General features: G+C 40.9%; 1 protein-coding gene across 1 annotated transcript in view; it reads right to left on the bottom strand.

Moving 5' to 3' along the window:
• Nucleotides 1-17,918, bottom strand: part of aven (apoptosis, caspase activation inhibitor) — a 58,910-nt gene that overhangs the window by 21,530 nt on the left and 19,462 nt on the right. The window lies entirely within an intron of this gene.

Here is a 17,918-nt window from a genome sequence, read left to right as displayed (position 1 = left end):
CATATAATTCCATCGTGACGTTGTGACTAGAAAAACTTAACACAGTGTTGAGCTGCATCTCAAATTAATCTCCAGGTTCCCTGCTTTCAGGTGATTTATACCAATTCTATGTGGTATATACTGTTGACCTGCCATCTCCACCAAAAGATGTCCTATCCAACCAAAAAAGACAATAACTGGTCTATGTGGGTCTCAGAGGGTTAAATGACAATTAGATAAAAAATGACCAGTGTGACAGGTCATAACAAACAAGTAGATTGGACCAAAGACTCTTCAGTGTGTAACAGTGACAGTCATCAAGGCGAACCATGCAACACATTAAATCTTTACACACAATCAATACAAACATCAATTTCAGAGCTAAGTAGTGGCCTTTTATCACCCTTTATGGGAAACAAATAGAAGTATTTAAGCAGTTCTCTTCATGCTGTCTGACGTCATCTAGCTTCAGACCATCAAAGGGACGCAACAAAGAAGGTGAGGTGAGAATGAGCCTCCAGGCGCTGGTCCCTGTGGCTGAAACAACCATCGGTCTTGAGACTGCTGGGACATCTGGGTCCCTCATTATAAAAGGTACACGGAGCCTCAGCGATTAGGTTAGCTGAGTGGACACGTAAACAGCTAATACTGATCAACACTGGGCTAAAAAAATGGATCGATAGTGTGAAACAAGCAGGCTACACACAGATCCATACAGAGCATTTTAGTTGTTTAGCCACTCCAGCTAATTGTCATTATTCACCTAACAAGAAAAAGACAGTTAAGAACGTGCCATCCATCTGACATTTTTGTTTGTTACACTGATGGGAAAAAGGTGATTTTGTTCTCACAAGCGAAGCATTACCAGTGTTTTCTTTCTCTTTACAAAAGGCCTCAAAGGCCACAGGAAGATAAGAACAATGCACCCACAGGCAGCTAAATAAAGACCTGTGGACCGCCTTAAATAAGCACCAAACTGCCAGAAAGCATGAACATTTCAATCCTTTGAAGAGCGGATGAACTGTGACAGACACCGCAGCACTAAAATCATAACAAGATATCCAGAGCAGCCACCCCAGTTTGATCTATTCGCTCCAGAAATCCCAAGTTCCTCTGTTCTTGTAGTAAATTCATCAGAAGACACTCATAACTGTCTGAGTCTGACTGAGTCATGATGCTGCAGTCTCAAAGACACAAAACACACACCGCCACCTGCACTCTGTACAGACACACTTAAAAGATAAATACAGTTTGGAGGATCATTCATTGTGCTCGTGGCTACACAAAGACAACGTGGAAGAGTTCTTTTCACCGGCTTCTTTGCTGTAAATGAGTTCAAGCCCTCAGTCTTCTGACGGATTACAATTTCCCAGAACTCATAGTGACGTCTTTAAATTGCTAGTTTAGTCAGAACAACAGTCGGGAGCCTAAAGGCTTAAACAAGTAAAAGATATCCAATTTACAGTTCTGTAAAACTGAAAGAAACAGCAAATCCTCGTATTTCGAGGCTCAAACTTACAAATTTTCTGTATTTTTGCTTGATACTTAAAACAATTTACTGATCATTAAAGCTGTGTTAATTTTCTGGCGGCACAGTGGTGTGGTGGTTAGCACTGTCGCCTCACAGCAAGAGGGATTCTGGTTCGATCCCGGGTGTGGGAGATGCGGAGTTTGCATGTTCTCCCTGTGTCAGCGTGGGGTACTCCGGCTTCCTCCCACAGTCCAAAGACATGCAGGTTAATTGGCGACTCTAAATTGGCCGTTGGTGTGAATGCAAGTGTGAATGGTTGTCTGTCTCTATGTGTCAGCCCTGTGATAGTCTGGTGACCTGTCCAGGGTGTACCCTGCCTCTCGCCCAATGTCAGCTGGGATAGGCTCCAGCCCCCTCGTGACCCCCAAGAGGATAAGCTGTTAGAAAATGGATGGATGGATGATTTATTGACTAGGTGTTTCAGCACCAGCCTCTATAAATCAACTACAGCCTGATTAAAACTGAAGGCCGATACTGATCAGTTTCATGTAGTTGAATGAGACCCATCTGTTAACACAGTGGGGGTACCAAAGCAGAGGACTCAAGGACAAAAGTTGAACCAGGCTCAGGTTTTGCAGTTCCGCAACACATCATCATCAAGCAAGGCCCTGGGTTTACCAGTCAAATAAGTTAAAACGATAGATTACTTTGCAACATTATTATGCAGGTGTCTGACAAGCCTTCAGAGACTCATGGTTCTGTTGGTCAAACTGGACTCTCTGGATTGTTCCTTCACTGAAGCAACACCAAGGCAGCTGTACTGACATGAACTCTGATTGGGGCTGTCCCAAATACCATTTTTCTGGGCTCTGGAACTATTGCACATCTGTCTGTCCTGGAAGAGGGATCCCTCCTCAGTTGCTCTTCCTGAGGTTTCTACCGTTTTTTTTCCCCATTAAAGGGTTTTTTTTGGGGAGTTTTTCCTTATCCGCTGCGAGGGTCATAAGGACATAGGGATGTCGTATGCTGTAAAGCCCTGTGAGGCAAATTGTGATTTGTGATATTGGGCTTTATAAATAAAACTGAATTGAATTGAACTGAATTAATCAACACACAGCGAACATTCAAAGCTTTGGCCCAGAGGTGCAGGGTCAAACATGACTTAGCATACAGAGGTTAGACGCAGCGCTGAGTAACCACAGGAGCTGCGGTCCTGGCGAACAGTCAGCTAACACGAGGGACGGACAATGTCCAACATCAAGCCATTAAACGGTCCCAAAAAACTCTTGTCAACGCTAGACCAGCTCAACTGTCGTTATTCCTGTGATGCTAACAGTTAGCCCTGTAACTGCGTGTGTGCAGGCGGACTCTCACCAGCTCCCCACAATCAATGTGTGGCTGTTCACGTTGACATCAATCAATCAATGTATGGAAACACTGAGACAGTGGTTTCACAACTGGTGGGTCATGGGTCCATTCTGAATGGACCGCAAGTGACTTGTGAGTGTGTCAGGTTTGTAAAAATTTTGAAGTACAGTGAATTTCGGGTGCATAGCTTTTATTTTTAAATATAATTTCCTGCTGAAGGTTGAATGACTAACGGACAGCTACTTGACAGAGACAGCAAAGTAGCTCGATGACATGGCCGAGCACAAGCATGACGCTGAATGTATTACACTGTGTGGACCTTGAACTGATGACTAAGGAGAAATCTGGACCTCAAGGCTGGACCAGTTGGGAACCACTGCACTAAGATTTCTTTCTAATTTCTTCTTTCTATTTATAGTTTAAATACATACATATATATATATATATATATATATATATATATATATATATATAGGTGTTGGGGAACCAGGGCACGCTGATGATGTCTACTGGAACAAGACATAGATGGACTAGAGCAGAAAATAGGGGACTGTTGGAATGCTACTATACAAGTAACCCCAGTGAGAGAGCTGGGGGCTGTGACCTCCAAACTAGGAGAGTGGCTTCAGCAGATTCCAGGTACAACATCTGAGATCTCTGTCCAGAAGAGTGCAGTACTAGGAACAGCTAAGATAATGCGCAGAACCCTCAAACTCCCAGGCCTCTGATAAAGGACCCAAGCTTGAGGAAGACACACCACCACCAACATATGTACAATAAGATAATATCAGCCACTATGACTGTTTCTGGCTGCTGAATAACACTATACACTTACTGTATAAATCTGACCGACAGAGTAAACACCGCATTCATTTCATGTCTCCAGCTGTTTATTCTGTTTACATTATCGAATTGCACATTATCGTCAGACTCAAGGCTTTTAAAAAAGGGGAGACATCATGTTGGCTACGTCTATTATTTTTATACAGTTTATGTACAGTACTTCCAATGACAATAAAGTTTAATGTGATATAAAATCAGCCAATAGACTTCAGTGGATTAAATATTTCAGACACGGGAGAAAGACAAATGTCAACTCGTAAAAACACAGCCCTTCTGATCCTTTTAGTCGAAGCAGCAGTTTGACTCAAATGCTGCAATCAAAGAAAATGATTCAAAATAAAACCTCTCAAATTACACATGCAGAGAGGTTGCATCGTGGAGTCAATAGGTCCACAGGGAGACAGACACACACAGCTTCATATTATCAAGAACCAGAGACACAAACATGGCGCACCTGCATGATATCGACGTATCTCACTAACTGTCCAACAGATACTATTTGAAAACATCACAAGAAGACATCAATTTATGGTTTGAATGTTTTCAATACCGATGTGAGGAACTGTGTCTTCTTGATTCATGGCAGCAATAGATGCATCAGTGTATTCATGAGCTATTGACCAGTTTTCACATCCACATAATGCACACAGACACTGGGAAGCTATAGAGGGGTCATAAGGTCTGGATCAATAAATGGAGCACTAAATACAAGGCAGTTATCCAAGGTGTTCATCTCAGACTCTCGTTACTGTAACGAAGGCATGTTTTTTTCCAAAACTGTATTGTTGTTAAATTTTGCTTTTACTTCAATACTTTTTATCCACAGATGTTGTAATTCACTACATTTCCAGTTGCGTCTATTACAGAGTAAGAACTTCAGTCTGAGTTTTGTCCTCTTTTCTGGTTGAAGAAATACATCACTGCTGGAAATATGGTCTTTTCATAAAACTGGGCTGTCTATGCAGAAGAAAGATGCAAATACTTTTGAAACTGGTGCCACATGGCCAGAGAAATAAAGGTACAAGACCTACCAGAATGCACTACAACTCACTAGACCAATAAACATGGACCACTGCTGGGTGGGTAATTTGAGCTTGGGGGGGTGGGCAGGTACACGAAAATGCAAATTACAATATGTAGTTCGAGCAACAGCCCAATAAAATCTGATCTCTATCAGAATTTGAGATTTGAGCTGAGAGATGAGCAGGGAGATCTGGGCAATAGTAAGATGGAGGGAGCATTGTTATAATACAAAGCTGGTCAAAAACTGGGAGAGCATCCCTTTAATTTCAGAAAGGTACACTGAGGATGGTGGTTATATATTCATAACTGATAATCAGTTGTATGCACAGACTGCAAAGTGTCATCTGTAGACAATATTAGTTTGGACATCAGGGTTCAGTGGCATGATCTTGTTGCACTAATGTGTACGTTAACATTTACTTCAATTTATTTTGCAGGCAGGGCTCAACAATAAGGATTGCCCGATTGCCTGGGGCAAGTAAAACTCACGGTCGGGCATGTAAACTAACAACTCACTTGCCCGATTGGGCAAGTTGCTAAAAATAGTAAAAGTTAATAACTAATTGATAAAATAAATGTATTTTAAAACGTGCTCTTCAGCTCTGATGCAGCGGTCTCTCTGCCTGAAGTCACAGGCACAGCTGTGTAACAATGTCCTGCCCACAGCCCCCATTGATATTATTTTGCGCGACGGACGCTTCATATAATAACATAACAATATAATATTTATGGTGTTATGCCATCGTGTCATTTCTGTCTCTACATGGTCACTCGTTAACAATTCTCCTCTGCTCTCTGTATCTCGCACGGCAGAGTTCCGCCACACACAGCTGAGCACGCTAGAGCGGCTCGGGCTGCATTTTCCTGACCAAACCTGACCCCGAGCCCGGTGCAGTTTGTCAGCTGACAAAGTTAATGTTATGGACAGTGTGTAAATAACCAACAGACTGCTGTTACGCACAGACAAACACGCTGCTCACACAGCAGCTCAGCACAGCGCTCATGCTGAGCTTGTGTTGCGTTCAGGCATTGTCACATAAATAACAACTTCCAACACTTAAATAGGTCATAGCACAAAACAGCAGCATGTCATGTGACTTTTTACTTTTATTATATTCAATAAAATTGTATGTTCCTAAATCTTGAGACACCTCATATGTAAGCTAGACAGACATTTCACCTGCTCATACTGTGCACACATGTACTGTATGTACTTAGTCCTAAAGAGCCCTTCTGGTGCCAGTATATACATAGAAACATCCCAGCAGGCTGCTTTGCAAGCATACAAAAAAGTTTCATGCAAGTGAAAATTATTTTTCATGCGTGTGCTTCACCTCCGCTGCTACAACTCCATCCTAGGGGAAACACTGCTGTGTGCGTTTTGTGCAACAGGTGGATGTGGTAGTCTACTGGTAGAGTAGAGAGAGAGCTAAGTAGCGTTGAAGTAGAGTAGAGCAGGGCAGAGAGATGGAAGCAAAATATATTAAACCCGGTGTTAATACAGCAGAACTGGAGAGAGGGGTGAAAAATAAATAGAGGTGGGCATGGCTCAAGTAGGGCGCAAAATTACAGACGGAGAATGACTGACAAATTTTTCACTTTAAGCCCTGACACTGTCATTTTTGTGTAGGAATTAAGCTACAATACATGACATATGTTGTTTTAATTAATAAATACAGTGTGAATAAAGATTACATAACATAAAAATAACTGCAGTATTTGTTCATTGATAGCTGCTTAAATTAAACAATTTTTATAGGGCAAGTAAAAACTGACTTCGGGCAAGTAGATCTCTGACCAACTTGCCCGACCGGGCAAGTGAAAAAAAACCTTAGCGTTGAACCCTGGCAGGCTAAACGTGTTCTATAATCTAGCATCATATATCATCATGTATGATACTACTGTTAGCCTGTTAAAAAATGTAAAGCAGCAACGTTTACTCACAGTACATTTTATCTGACTTAGTTTTCACTATAACCCAAGTGCGTGTACTTTTATTTTCACATGAATATAAAAGTGTGTGTACTTTTATTTTCACATGAATACACTTTCTTTTCCCCTTTTGTAAATGTGTTTATTTTCAAGGGCGAAACAACACACATTTTCAAAATCTTGAGTTCAATAGTTTTTATTCTATTACAAATGTTAAGGTGGGCAAGAGGGTTCCTGGTTCGATCCCAGGAGGGAGCCCTTCTGTGTGGAGTTTGCATGTTCTCCCTGTGTCAGTGTGGGTTTTCTCCAGGTACTCCAGCTTCCTCCCACAGTCCAAAGACATGCAGGTTAATTGATGACTCTAAATTGGCCGTAGGTGTGAATGTGAGTGTGAATGGTTGTCTGTCTCTATGTGTCAGCCCTGTGATAGTCTGGTGACCTGTCCAGGGTGTACCCTGCCCTTCGCCCAATGTCAGCTGGAATAGGTTGCAGCACCCCCGCGACCCTCAAGACGAAAAGCGGTTATGAAAATGGATGGATGTTAAGGTTCTCGCACTTTTTGAGGCATAATCTTAGCTGCCATCTGTAATGTCTACACTGAGTTCAAATAAACTTTCTTTAAACTACAAGTGCTTTTACTTGAGTTGTAACAGAGGTGCAAGAGTACATGTATTCATATTATACCGTTTGGTACAAGGCTTTCGGTTCAGTACACATTACAAATCAAACGATATGTTTAACTATCATACTACTTTTGAAACTGTGTCGAATACAATGTTCTCGGTGACACTGCGCTCAACAAGGCAGCCCACATGATGGAACAGGCAACATACTGTTCCGCAGCGATGGCCTCTCGTTCAGCAGTTAATAGTGGCTAATGTTAGCACGAAATACAAACCCACAGCAGTGAGCAGTAACTGCTGATGGGCTGGGTAGCCAAGTCAGCCAGAGAGACTGAAAGGTACTTCAGTGATGGCTGCTTAGTGTGTGTTTATATGATTGTGTCATTTAACAGAGATGTTTATCCACATACTTATTAGACTGAGAGAGCTCAGAGAGCTTGTTGGACAGAGCAAATTCGCAGCTGAACACAGTGGGTGGAAGAAACGACACTGATACTAAGTGCTCTAAAGTCAATAGTAACATAGTATTTATATCGTAGGGAAGGGTTATGTTGGATCACTGTAGTGCATCTTCGAGCAGGCATTTTGGCTCACCCAAAAAATTCTGGACACAGAAATGATGAAAAACAGTTCAACGGTCTAACTCGACAGTGCAGTACTTTCTAACATGTAAAATGATGTTAAGAAAGAAATATCTGATTTTGCTTTACCCAGACTTTAACAAGGCCATTTCAGCCAGACTGTAATTCCTGATTTATACAAAAAAAAAAACAAAAGTCCAGGTTATGTTAGTTTAGTCCTATTTAGTATAATATTCTGGTACACTTTCCATCCTTGGGTGTATGATAAATTGGACAAAGAGTGTAGATTAATAATTTTAAGTGACCACTGCTTTCCTTTCTTCAAGACCGTCGTGCCGAGATGCTGCGAGGCACAAATGCCCTGCAGTCAGCTCTGCTTGTGTTTCAGCTGGAGCTTTATATGACTCTCGTTTATCTTGATTCTCTCCAACTGCAGACCGAGGTCACATTCATATTCAAAGGGAGGCTCTTTGGGACTTTGGAGGAACGAGAGATGCTCTCAAATGTGAGTAATGAGGCCGGTTCAAGAAGGCACCATTACAGAAGCCACTCTGTCTATCAAATGCTAATGATGCCTTATTATCTACACTGGAGGGAATCTTACCTCAGTGGTCTAAAGTAGTTACAACTCATTCAAATGCTTCTTGAATCGAGGGTCATCCTGGTTCACTAATGCCAGCAACACTTGTTGACAGAGAATCGGGCGCACACAGTTTGGTGTTTGTTTGAATTAAGACCGTTTGACTGATGACAAATGTCACGTTTGGTTGGTCACAGCTAATGAGCAGCCTGAGATGACATTAAATGCAAAAAATGTTCAGTCAGGACGAGGATGCATCTGGTGGAAAGCTTCATGTGCCAATATTATCAGCACCTCTATTGTTATTTACCACAAGACAAGCAACACAGTGTGGGAGGTGTGAAGCACACAAAGCAATTATCTTTATTTGAGGCAGAGAATCACACCATTAAATGACTAATTTGGCTTTTCTTTCCAAACCACAGTCTTTTTATATAATTGGCTGAGCTGCGGGGAATTAAAGGTTATTTGACAATGTAGCGCTGACACATTTATAATCAGTGGACAAAAATCAATGGTCATTTTCAATATCAATATTTTAACAGCTTGAAAGGCGGTGCGCAGATAACAAGAGTAACCTAGAGTTCACTGATACATCTGGTCACAGGGTTAAAAACAACATTATGCAACGTTTTTACCGTAAAATAAAAGCTTCCAAATCATTTTGATGGCACACTGACTTATAATGGGGACCATGTTGTCTCTTTAATTCCCACAATGTTTGTTGTTGTCCATGTCGGTAATTTCGGTTCTTTTTTTGACATTCAGTTAATACCTTCCCCACCATGTGTGTGTTTACGTGGTGGCCCCTTAAAAACGTGACTCTACCCCGTCCAGTCCGAGACCTGGGAGCAACATGAAGGAGAACTCAAACACAGAGCCAACTGAGCAACTTGTGCAAAGAGAAATGCCGTGTCCATCGCTCGGACATAGTTTGGCTTACGTGAAGACGACACCTAACAGAATGAAATCAAATGTAAACACTGGTGAAAAACCGTTTTAACGACCAAAGGTAATACCACTCATTTGTTTCAGCACTTAAAGCACAATCACGTTAGTGAATATGAACAGTGCACAGCTTAAAAAAAAAAAGGAAAGAGACTGACACGCGCCTAGCAACAAGTGCCTCCACAAAGCAGCTCTCGATAACACAAGCATTTACAAAGGCTACACATTATTCAAAATATCGAAATATTCAATAAATAACCATAAACAGTTCATCTGTGTGTGTTTCCTTCAATTATTTAAGCTATATTTACAATACAAACCTCGTCAGTGAACTATGAGGGCAAAAAATAATCATTCAGTAATCGAAATCGAGGAAAAAATGCTCATTAGTTTTGATGATTTGAGGTCATAACGCCCAGCCCTAGGTAGAGGTGAAGACGCCGAAGAGGACGTTGATGTAGGAATGAAATAAGAGGAAAAAGAGAGACCATGTGAGTGGCTGGACGAGAGTTAACTAACAAACAAACTAATGCAGTGTAGCAAACTGTCTCAATCAAAGGTAACAAAACGTAAATGTGACAGTCAACAGTGGCATAACTGAGAGCAGTTTAACATGTTATTGAATTTAAAAAAAATACCTTATCAGTTGATTGATCTGATCTCTCTGTAAAATAGCGCTTATTACCTATACAACGTGGCCACTTATGGGTATTGTAACATATACGTCACCAGTCTATGGATACTTACATCTAAGTGTGTTAATCTCTTCAGCTTCTTTCTTTTTTTTATGATAATTTTGTATAAAGCAGTTGGGGAATTTCAATATCACCCAACCCTGTCTTTACCATCCCGACTCATATCCATTCAAAAACGCACTCACTCACTCTGATGCATGAGTGTGGCTGAAATTGAGACAAACACACATACAGCCAGGCTTCTCAGGATCTACAGTGCGCCGAACTTGTGGCAAACCTAAGCACCTCTCTCAGTCCGCCTAGAGAGAAGACATCCAGCTGGCACGGGTGTGTGTGTAGCTGGACATAAGCCTACCATAGACTTGACCTGTACTGGTCAAGTGGACGTGCACTTAAGTCTGAGAGGACATGTATGTATTTGTGCATGTGTGTGAAAAAGAGAGTGAAAGAGAAAGAGCTGTTGATGTTCAGAGTCACTGGTTAGTCTTGCATGCTGACCCAAACTCCTCCCATTTTCCTCTGAGTATCTTAAAAATAGGTTTAACCAACTAGTGTTTCTGTTGCTGACAGCAAGGCTGCCAACATTTAATTGGTCGCCTAATTGCACACATACCAGTCAGGGTCAGGAGTTCTTCAGAGTGTTCCCTCCCCTGAATGATCATGATCTCTATCAAGATCAGCACATCAGGGCATGGATGAGCCGCGCCTCGTTATCAAACTGTATGGTTTGACTAAAATGAACAATGACAGCAATATAGTCCACGATGAGCAGCGTTAAAATCAACCTGCGTAGTTGTCCCTCCATTGTGACATTAGAAAGTGTCACATTTATCTTGCAAGTGTACTCTTCTTCAACGTTTTGTGGATTTTTCCTGCATGTAAATTCTGACCAATCAAGAGCAGCTTTCTCACACAATGCATTTTATTTGGTCCGCTTGTAAATACTGCCGTGAGAACACGAACCAACTCTAGGCAATTATACAACTTTGTGACAACATTAGTCCCTGATTCAGAACAAAGCAAGACAACTCTAGGTCTGAAAGCACCCTAACACCCCACCCAGAAACTCCAAGAAGGTCACATACTCTCCCTCTCCAACAAAGAGAGCCTAAAGAGTCCTCAACATGTAAGTATTAAGTAAAATCCAGGCCCAGAACCCAAAGACCGACACAAGAAAAGAAACAGAGGCTGACAGGCCATGCAAAAAGAATAAAAATCTACTTTCTTTCTTCCTTTCTCTCTTTTGAAAAACGGAACTTAACTAAAACATGTTTTCAATTGCAGAGTAAATCAATAGTCTTGTAAGGAACAGAGTATTTGTTCTTATCCTGCTTTACTAGATAAGAGCTCATAATTGCTCTCTACTGTATTGTTCTCCCATCAATCATTTAATATGCACAATAATAGTGGTGGGTAACAGCGGTGTGGGTGTCACAGGTGTCAACTATGTGGGTGGAAGACTGTGATGCGCCCAATCTACTGAAATCGAGCAGACGCCGTACATACAGTATGTGTGCCTCATTACATGAACTCCCTGTGGGATACATTAGACATGCCTCATATCCTTTCTATTGTATTTTCCTGATGATCAATAGCTAGCCTGTAGCTTAGAGGTCCACTGGAACCTGTATGGTATATTTATATAAGAGCAGAGACTGTTCCAAAGAAATGCACAGCAGCCCGCTCTACTCAACCTGTTCAATCACAGAGTCAGGACGAAACAGCTGTGGTCGTTTCAGGGGGCTCAGGCAAGATTTGATTTCTGAAGGAGCCAGAGAAATGGTGGCTCATCAGCTTCTGAAGGCTGATGGGGCAGAAAGATGATGAGCAACAGCCACCAAACCCTCCATTATAATAATTGCCTAATGGAGCGACAATTTTCAAAGCTAATACTTTTGTTGTGATGAAAAGACTGATTTTATGCATGCATGACATTTCACAGTGCACAAAATTAAATCATTTAAAGGGTACGAATCAAGAGCTCTGTTTCTACCGCAGTGTTCTGGAGATTAAAATATTAAGATTAGTTTAATTCTTTTCTATAAAACATAAAAAGACTGGTGTTCGTCATGTTTTTTAATTTAAGTGGTATCACTGATGCAGTGAACCAGTGTGGTAAAATATGGTACAAAAACAGCCTGTCGGTTAAAAACAGAATCAATGCATTGGAAACAGGGCTGCAACAGGTTTCTTTTATTGTCGATTTATGTCCGGGCAGCTAAGCTGCCGGGACACTATTGTAATCCTAGGTATTCTTCTTCTTTCTTCTTCTGAGGAAATCATACTTCCCATGGGTGAAAACTCACCAAACTTTGCACAAAGGTCCAGTCTCATGCCAGATATCCTCAGCTGTAAACTCAAGCTAATAGTCCTGATAAAGTTCAAAATTTTGAAAATTCATAAGAAATCAACCATATGTGCTACAACTTCACAACTTTCATCATTTAAGCCTATTAAAAATTATGAAGTTCATCACTCCGTTTTTTTTTTTCAAAAACTGTAAAACTTCTTAAACCTATCTCCTCCCACAATTTTTGCTCAATTGACACCAAACTTGCTACAGAGCATCTTCAGGCTGTCCTACGGTCCTTCTCAGATTTTTGATTTATCAAAAATTGAGCCGACAGTGCATCAAAATGTTTGACTGTAAACGGTACTGTAAACATATACATGCAAATTCTTGCTAAATATATTTTCAATGTTCATGAAAAAAATGACAAAATTCTAGAGTCATGGTAGATTTCAGAATTTCCTCCCTGAGAATTTTATCTCAAAAACTGAATTTTTGACAGCATTTTGAATTTTGCTCTAATGTGAACAATTGGAGTCAATGTAAAAATGGCATTTTTAAACATCAGTTTTTCACTTATGGAGCAAGTCAATCATTGTTACAAACAAATTACCAACATCTCCATGCTGTCTAGATGCAATATGTGTATTTTCAGATTTTTGTTTCGATAACTGAATTTTTTACAGTGGTTTGAAATCTGCTTTTCCATGCATGGACGGCTGCTAAACCTGCACGTCTGGCTTAGTCAATTTGTGAAGCTACACATGAATTGTCACTGACTAATTAGCTCAGTGAGATAGAAACTGATTCTTAGTCTTAGAGGTTGTGAGTTTAAGCATCAGCTGATGCAAAAGGCAGATTGTGTTGCTAAATTCCTAAATGTCTTCCAATTCTTCTGCTTGTTGCTCAGAATTGCCTAAAAATTCCCGCACCTGACCCATCGCTGCGCAGCAGCTATAATCTGTAGATTATTTTCACAATTAACTGATTAGCTGTTATAAAAGTTTGAAATATTAATCAGTGTTTTCCAAAACCCAAGATGACACCCTCAAATGTCTTGTTTTGTCCACAACCCAAAGATATTCAGTTTACTGTCATAGAGGAGTAAAGAAAGCAGAAATTATTTTAAGTTAGGAGGCTGGAATCAGAGAATTTCTTTTTGTTTGAAAAAATGACTCAAACCAATTAACTTATTGTTAAATTAGTTGTAAAATAGTTTAACAGTTGACAACTTATTACCTTTATGTTACAGCTCTAAATGGAAGTGAGATATTTCATCCTGTTTGTATTTCCATGCACTAAAATTGAAGCCCATGCTAGTTGGACCAATTTTCCACATTCTACATTGGCTCATTTAAATTCAAACACCGCTTCCACACAAATGCCTGTAACAACTCTGCCATCTTTGCTGCAGACCTCACACCACTGCACAGGGCAACAACATGAGAAAGTATATGGGTTAGCTTTGATTAGATTTGAAAGACATAATCTCTATATCCCCAATTTGGAAGATACAGCAGCGGCACAGTTAATCAAATATTGATCACCATCACAATTTTGGCTTCCCACAATTGAACGAACATGATCGACTGCAATGCTGATGTCTAAAATGCTCCAAAACTCTGCTGCATATTAAATCAAGCGCTTCCTGAACTAAGCTAAACCTAACCCTCCATTTTATGAAGAGCTGTCTGCTATGCGTAGGGTTGCAGCCATATACCGGTTTCAAGGTTTACTGTGATATGAAAACTGACAGCTATCATACCATGTGCATGTGCTTATCTACAATATTTTACACAGTGAACAAAATGGTTTCAAGTTTCAATTATAGTAATAAAATGTTTGTTTAACCAAAAATAACCCTTCTGTTTTCATTCCTTTGAGGGTCCTTCTGACTGATAATAATATATATTCTGTAATACCATGATATGGTGAAACCGCAATATTTTCTGAGACGGTAATTGTACGGTGAACATCTCCTACTGCTGCAACCTTAGCTAAGCGTGCACCCTGCAGCAACCGCCTGAGAAAATCCTTCCTGAATGTTGCAGCTGTAGACGGGAAAAATGACAATCATCTGCTCACTAACTGTCATCATCTGTTGTTTGGAAGTATTTCAGATTTAGGAGAGAACAAATTGGTCAAAGAGTGCATGAGACTTGTGCCTGCGCCAGAAAGCAACACAACAAATTTGTTAAACCACCTGAAAAAACACCAAAATCTGCAGTACAATGAATGCGTGGGGTTGTTACCATCACTAACGTTACCTCACTGAAACCCTGTCCTGGTCCAGCGTCAACTCAGACATTCATAACAGTGATACTGTATGGCACATCACCGTATCCATCCAGCTTTCAAAGAGAAACTGATAGAACCAATGCAATCACATTCCCTTTGGCCAAATTTATGTCTCCAATAAACACTGTTTTCATTTGGCTGCTTTCTCAAACTGAGTTATATTGTTATGACAACTTAGCAATGTTTTAATCACTGGGGTCTGGAGACACATTTTTGGGTCAGGACCCAAAAATGCTGAGAAACATGGTCTTAATGACAACTTCATGTAATGGTCATAAATAACTTAATAAAGCCAAAACTGCCATCCACTAACAATGACATCTTCATCACTGCTGCTAACCTGTACGAGGCGTCATGTCAGTGTGGTGTTGGGAGCTGATGGCATGTTCCACAACACGTGACCATGTGTTAGTCTCACTGCGTCAACAGCAATCACCAAGCTGTTCTGCGCTGGATTGGACGCTGCTTACAGATATGAACAGCTGCTCGTGAATCCAGCAACAAGTAGGACACAGATGAGAGGCTAATAGGTGCTCTTAAATAACGCAACAAACAGCCGAAAGCATTGGTCCAAAGCATGTTGAGAATTTGCTGGGGACATTGACTATTTTCCTTGACTAGTCAATGGTGGATCAATCTCTTGTTGTTGATCCTTTCCATGTTTCTCCAAATCGTTATAATGATACTCACAACAACCCATTACAATTGCCACAAGGCTGTGGGGTTATGTCTCCCAAAAACATGGATAGTATCTTAGCAGTGGTACGGCTGGGCCATTAATTAAAAAGACACAGGAACCGACATTATTACTCTCTAACTTACCTAACTTTAACAATTTCGATCAACTGCAGCGAAGGCCAATATACTGATGATGGTTTGGAGCAGGAAAAAGTAGATAGCTGATTGATGGGCCGATATCAAACCCCACACTCCAACCACTTATCAAAAACTGGATGATGCTCAAATAACTGTAGGACTGACTATTCAAGTCAGGTAGTAGATACCTAAATAAATGAATGAATCTAGATCACTGCATATCAAACTCAAAGTAGTAAATGTCTAAATAAATATATAAATCTGGAGCTGAACATCAGACTAACTGTGAAAAATAAAGGTGGGAGTGACTTCTTTTAGTTATTATCTTCCCTCAAAGTCAACCTGAGGTTCTCAGGTACACAATGGCATTACCTTGACTTTGAGTATGGAGCCTGCATTCAAAGCAGTAATTCAAATACTTTGGAGCACTTTGTAATTGCTAATTGACAGGACTGAAAAAAAAAAATTCAAATGTAAACTGTAACAAGAGTTAGAAAGATTGTTGAGTCATTTTGTATTTTCAGAATATTGAAATTATTTCATGATTCATTGAACATCAAAAAAAGACTGGCTCTGAAATGCTGGACAGTTTTTAATTTGAAATGAGGGCTTTTCATTTGAGACAAGAAGTGTGGCATTCACTCCGTCACAGACTTTCATGTTTACAGGGCCAGATCAGCTGCTGTGGCTCTGCCAAAAATATCATGCAATTACATGTTAAAACGAAGAGCAATAAACTTAGACACACTAATACAGCAGATGGGACCTGCTTTAACTGGAGTTGTAGCCACTGATCATTTAACACAACCCTCTTCTTCTCCAGTCAGTAATGTAGGCACTTCACTGTGTCACGGGCGGAGGCTGTTCAGCTGTCGGCCACTGTCGGAGCCAAGTTCTGCCGAAAACAATAGTTTGTAAAACATCCCATTGGTGTAGATTAATCAGCCAAACCAATAAATTGATCAACCTCTATTGGAGATATATCATCCATCCATTTTCATAACCTCTTATTTTGTTGGGGGTCAGGGGGGGCTGGAGCCTATCCCAGCTGACATTGGGCGAGAGGCAGGGTACACCCTGGACAGGTCACCAGACTATCACAGGGCTGACACATAGAGACAGTCAACCATTCACACTCACATTCACACCTACGGACAATTTAGAGTCACCAATTAACCTGCATGTCTTTGGACTGTGGGAGGAAGCTGGAGTACCCAGGGTATTAGTGTTTATGTGGGCCGATGAGTAACAGCAAATTGCGGTACTGAAATGCCAAACTAGGTCTGAGGTCATATAGAAACAATAGCCCCTTTTACACTGCCTGTTCAAGGTGGGAATTTCACACCATTATGCCACCTCACTGTTCTATATATAAGGTACAAACACAGAATAGGGGGACAGAGTGATCTCCCCTTTAAGCTGCTACGTGCGGTAATAACAGTGCCAAAATGGAGTCTGTATAAACAGGGCAGCTGGCAGGACGGGATCATGGGCGCACAAGTGTGACGTCTTGATGATGTATTATGCATGCAACCCACTGTGGGAGATTTAAAAAGTAGCTGTTAGCAGTTAGTGGCTAACTAAAAGAAGAGGAACCGCAGCTAAAAATGTCAGTAAATTCGAGATCAATACAAGATCAGCCTCCAGATAACAGAGTCAGTAAATGATTGTTATTTCCACGTTAATGCCTGTGTTATTGTTTAGAATGCACTGTTGACACGTATGTTTTATGTCATACTGGAGGCTGACGCCATGGTGTTACATGTCACGCCCTTCACACCTCTTGCTACCATGATGCCGGCATGCTGTCTAATGTCACACATGGAGTGGCATGATGTCGCTGTTGTTTGGTTCTATGTAAAATGCAAAGGCAGCATGAAGAAGGGACTTTGTCGCAGCCCCACAGCATGATATCTGCGTAAAAAGGGCTGATGATTATGAATGTCCAGCAAAGACCTTTTCAGCTGTATAATATCCTGCTGAGTATGTATCTCAGTCACAATACATTATGAGTTTATGATGAAAAATCCCTTACTGGCTGAGCTATACTACTGATATCCGCTCTTCCTCTCTGCTTCCCACTGAATTTACATTTCAGCCACTGAGAAAATTAACTTCTCACTTCAGTGCAGCTACTTATGAAGAAAAAAAACCTAATTTGTTTGCTCCCTCCTTTGTTGCATCTACAGAAAGAAGCTTATCTAAGCAGTGAAGGTCACACCAACAGAAACAGAAGGCGCACAGTGAAAGCACTCACTGTGAGGCCAACAGAGGCGGCTGAGATTACCTGGTAAACTGAAAGCAGTTGAAAAACTCTGCAAATCTCTCCACACTGACTCTCACTGCTTTTAAAGAGGGTTCACACTCTGAGGATTAACAGAGTCACCATGAAGTGGGACATAGCCAGCAGTCGTGTGAATGCATTCCCCCTTCTGATGAAGACGTACGGCTGTGAGCACTGCATATGCAAA

Source organism: Epinephelus lanceolatus, chromosome 13, assembly GCF_041903045.1.
Source record: "Epinephelus lanceolatus isolate andai-2023 chromosome 13, ASM4190304v1, whole genome shotgun sequence".
NCBI classification, from domain to species: domain Eukaryota; kingdom Metazoa; phylum Chordata; class Actinopteri; order Perciformes; family Serranidae; genus Epinephelus; species Epinephelus lanceolatus.
The sequence above is the reverse complement of the archived record's forward strand: the minus strand, read 5'-3'. Positions and strand labels throughout refer to the sequence as shown.